This window comes from Myodes glareolus, chromosome 5, assembly GCF_982192425.1.
Source record: "Myodes glareolus chromosome 5, mMyoGla1.1, whole genome shotgun sequence".
Taxonomy (NCBI): Eukaryota; Metazoa; Chordata; class Mammalia; order Rodentia; family Cricetidae; genus Myodes; species Myodes glareolus.
In genome coordinates, this window is record NC_142030.1 from 76,865,343 (window position 1) to 76,869,897 (window position 4,555).

At 40.2% G+C, this 4,555-nt stretch overlaps 1 pseudogene; it reads left to right on the top strand.

Moving 5' to 3' along the window:
• The first annotated feature begins 578 nt into the window (after positions 1 to 578).
• On the top strand, positions 579 to 1,443 carry LOC125398372 (large ribosomal subunit protein uL10 pseudogene; annotated as a pseudogene).
• The last annotated feature ends 3,112 nt before the right edge of the window (positions 1,444 to 4,555 follow it).

The window sequence follows — 4,555 nt, forward strand, 5'->3', positions numbered from 1 at the left end:
GAGGTGTATGTAATGTAACTTTTGTTTTTGATAATAACCCAAAGAACATTTCCTTATTAAAAGTTTTTAGATATGGAAGTAGGGTCTCATCTTTCAAATAAATTGTTATTAATTATAATTTGAACAAAGTAGTTTTAAAGATTCTCTATCCTATTATGTCATGAATACAGGTTAAGATGCCCAAATACATTTCAGATCCAGTGACTTTTCCAGTGGTGTGTGCATAAACTGTTTCTTTTCTGGTGCTTCAAGGTTGTTTGTTTGGCTCTGTTTCAATATAGCAGAAATTCCTTTCTGGCCAGGTCCCTAAGGATCCATAAAAAGCATCTACTGCAGCAGGCATCTTTGTTCTTCCCCTTGCCTTACTCATCCCAATCACTCTTGAACTGTCCAATGACAAGCTTTGAAGCTGTGTAATCTTCTATCAGTAGAACTGCTTTTGCAAATTCATGGTTCTCTTTTTTGTTTTTAATGTATGTAACTGTTAATCCATTTCAGGATTGTTAACCTTAAAGAAATTCTAATAACCCCCTTTCTACCTTTAAACCCTGTGTGACACTCCCTAAGGTACCATTGTGATGCCCCCAGAAGACAAGGCAACATGGAAGTCCATCTACTTCCTTAAGATCATCCAATTTCTGATGATAAGCCAAAACACTTTATTGTGCTAGCAGACAATGTAGGCTCCAAGCAGATGCAGCAGACCCATATATCCCTGTGAGGGAAGGCTGTGGTACTGATGGGCAAGAACAAACCATATGGAAAACATTCCAGCTTGGAATAAACTGTTGTATCATATTCAGGCAAATGTGGGCTTTGTGTTCACCGAAGAGGTCCTCACTGAGATTAGAGACATGCTGCTGGCCAATAAGGTGTTGACTGCAGCCCATGCTGTTGCCATCACCCTGGGTTAAGCCATTGTGCCAGCCCAGAACATAGATCTGGGGCCTGAGTAGACTTCTGTCATTCAGACTTTAGGTGTCGTCATTAAAATCTCCAGAGGTGCCATTAAAATTCTGAGTGATGCGCCGCTGATAAAAACTAAAGACAAAGTAGGAGCCAGTGAAGTCACACTGCTGGACATGATGAGCATCTCCCCTTCTCCATTGGGTTGATCATCCAGCAGGTGTTTGGCTTTGGCAGCATTCACAACCCAGAAGAGCTTGATATCGCAGAGTAGACTGGGCATTCTCTCTTCCTAAATGATATCCTAAATGTTTGCAAATTGGTTTCCTGACTGTTGTCTTGATGGTGCACTCTATTACCAAAGGGTCCAAGCAGGTCCTGGCTTTGCCTATGGAGACTGAGTACACCTTCCCACTTTTTGAAAAGGTCAAGGTCTTGTTGGCTAATCCATCTGCATTTGTAACTGCTGCCTCTGCGTTTGCTACCACCAGCGTTGCTTCTATTGCTACTGCAGCCCCAGACAAAGTCTCTGACTAATCCACTCAAAGCAACCAGCTCAGTCAGCTTGGTGCTCCTCAGTTGAGAGAACACCTTACTGGTACCCAAAAACTTTTATTTAAACATGGTAAGTAGTTATGTTTAAATCTGTGTTGTGAGGTTGTCCCTTTTAAACTGACAAAATCTACCAGGTATCAAACTGCATCAGAGTTCTTGAGAAGGATAAAATTTCACCTGAGTTACTGATTTAAAAAATGACAGAGAACTTGCTTGCTTGGCTACCTAGACAGCCGTTATCATTGTTAAGAGCAGGAACTTCTAGGCAGCATTTGCCTTCTGCTGTAGTGTGGAGTCTGTCAGGCTTTTGAAAGTCTTGTAATTTAGGAATCTGTAAGAATACCAGCTTACCTTGTCCTGGAAAACCAGGTGGTCATTTCCAGTGTCCTGTTGTCTACTTTTTGGAGATTTTCAGTAGTTTAGATGAAAGGCAGTCTTTTTTTCCAATGGCTAGTGCTTTCACGTGAAGCAAATTAAGGATGGACATTGTTCTTAGCCCATCTGTCTTCTCTCTTCTTTGGAGGAAACGGGGTTGCTGCCAGGAGCCAACCTGTCTCTCTATTATGAAAAGTCTTTAATAATTAAACATTTAAGTGCCATATTCCAAAGATCACTGAGCATTTGAGGGCTGTCTACTGAATATATATAAGTTATGACTATAGTACAAGATCTGCCTGGAGAGCTGCAGTCAAGCTGAGAGGTTGTAGGAGAATGTTTTATCCAGAGTCCTCCAGCTTGACTGTCCTGGTTTTAAATTAACAGGGCAGAGTTTTACTTGTGAGGGACAAAGAAGAAAATATTGTTTGCATTAGAAGCTTAACAGTAAAACTGACAATAGTGAACAATAGCTTACAGGAAAGACTATTGGTTAGCTTTAGTTAATCTGAAATTGATCTTTATAACCTTACATTTTTATCATTATATAGAATATATTTTAGAGTAGAGTTGAATCATATATATATATATATATATATATATATATATATATATAGTATGTTGAAACAGATTTAACCATATATTTATCGTCATTTAAAATAAATACCAATTTAAAATATTTGAGACCATGACTTTTTTTAATCTGGAAGGAGATACAATGAACATAGCTAATTAGGACTGCTTAAAACATTTTTTAATGGTAAGCATATGTACAAATATATGCAGTCATACAAATACAGGCAGTTGAATTTAAGTTACACGTAAAGTTAAATGAAAACTAAGCAAGAGAAAGCTGGCTTTTTTATTTCTGACTGGCATTGTATAATAAGCAGGCAGGGCATTGAAAGGAAGAGAGAGAAAAAGAAAGTGGAGAATTAAAGTCCCAGAATTTTGGCAAGTGGAAGAGAACATATCAGGAGCAGGTGGAACAGTGAGTTGGTGTGGTCCCAGCAAGTAGAGAGCTGGCAGGCAGCTGTGGTGATTGACCATAGCAACCATGGCAGTTAGGTCATCTGACTATCCTTAGCTAAGATGGCACCTGGAATGGCAGAGCTCACGTGGTTGTGCTTTGAACAGATGGTGATAGTGCATGCGTTGTAGCTCTTTACATTTAATCATCCACTGGCAGAAGTTAGAAATGCATATGGTTTTGTCAGCCTGTTTCCCACGGGTGAGACAGAGATATAAATGACTGGCAGCTTGTCAGCCAAGAGGGTAAGGACCAAGGCTGTAAGCCCAAAGGGTCTCAAGAGTCCAAAAAGGCAGGCAGCCAAGAGGAGAACCACATCCCAAAAAGGACTCATAGATCCAAGAAAGGAAGGCATTGCTCATGAGGTGCTAGGGCCTTGAGCCCTTAAAATGAATGCACCACTCAGTGAGTGAAGTACAAGGTCAAAGTTCAAAACCCTTGGTCGTGGGAAGTGCTGCACATGATTGTCAGTGAAAGGGCATCTTACCAATCCTAGCTGGTGCTGGCGTTGTGTAGAGCATTGCAGCAGATGGCTAATTGGAAAGTATTGTCAATTTGGGTACAAGATCCCTGCATGCCTCAGGTTCTTTGCCAGGGTGCAGGAGGGAACATGGAGAAAGTCTGGCCAATTTCAAGTACTAATGTTACAAATTACATTGCATATGACCTTACTAGGTCCCACTGTGGTGGGGAAGGTGGGGTGCAGGTGCGGGGGACAGAAAATGCCATGCAGATTGAACTAGTGGAGTACGAAGCTTTATTTAGAAAGAGGTATTGGGAGAGTAGTAGCAAAGGAAAGGAGATATACAGAGGCAGAGAAAGAGATAGAGAGAAGAAAAGACAAGAGGGAAGAAGAGGAGAGGCAGTGTGTTCACAGCTGCAGGGGGGAGAGAGAGAGAGAAAGAGAGAGAGAGAAAGAGAGACAGAGAGAGAGAAAGAGAGAGAGAGAGAGAGAGAGAGAGAGAGAGAGAGAGAGAGAGAGAGAGAGGGAGAGAGAGAGAGGGAGAGAGAGAGAGAAAGGGGGCTCAGTGGGGCAGAGACAGACTGGGAGTGGTTAGGGTTTTTCTCTTAAAGGGACAGGGTACTGACAGGGAAGGCTACCATAATCCTATCAGTAGTCAGAGTTATCAACAGGGTTTATTTTTCTATTATGAACAATCTAATTGATCTGTGTTATAAACTTGTTAGAATCTTGAATGTCACAGCCCTGCCAGCTGATGGTGCCAATTTTTTTATATGTTCATTATCCCTTTTATTTAATATTTTGAGAAATATTCTTTTAGATAATTTATTTTTATATGGACTATTGGTTTTGTTTTATTTTCCTTATTGAGTTTTGGACATATGGGCATTTGTCTTGTTACATAAATAGCTAGGAAGGTTTTGGGTAAAAATAGTTTTAAATTATTTATCATCATTTTTGTTCACAAGTAAAGTATATATGTCTGCAGATATTTATATGTATGTGTATTGGGTGCAGAAGTACGTATGCCCTTCTGTGCCAATGAGTTTGGAAGAATTAATTCAATGTTGTGTTTTTTCAATCTCTCCTCATTTTGCTTTTTAAATCAGTGTCTCACAATGATGCTAGAGTTCATTAATTTGAGCAGACTGACTGGCTACAATGTCCAGGAGTTTCCCTGTTTCCTACTGCCCAGCACTGGAATTACAATCAGTCCCCAAATTTTT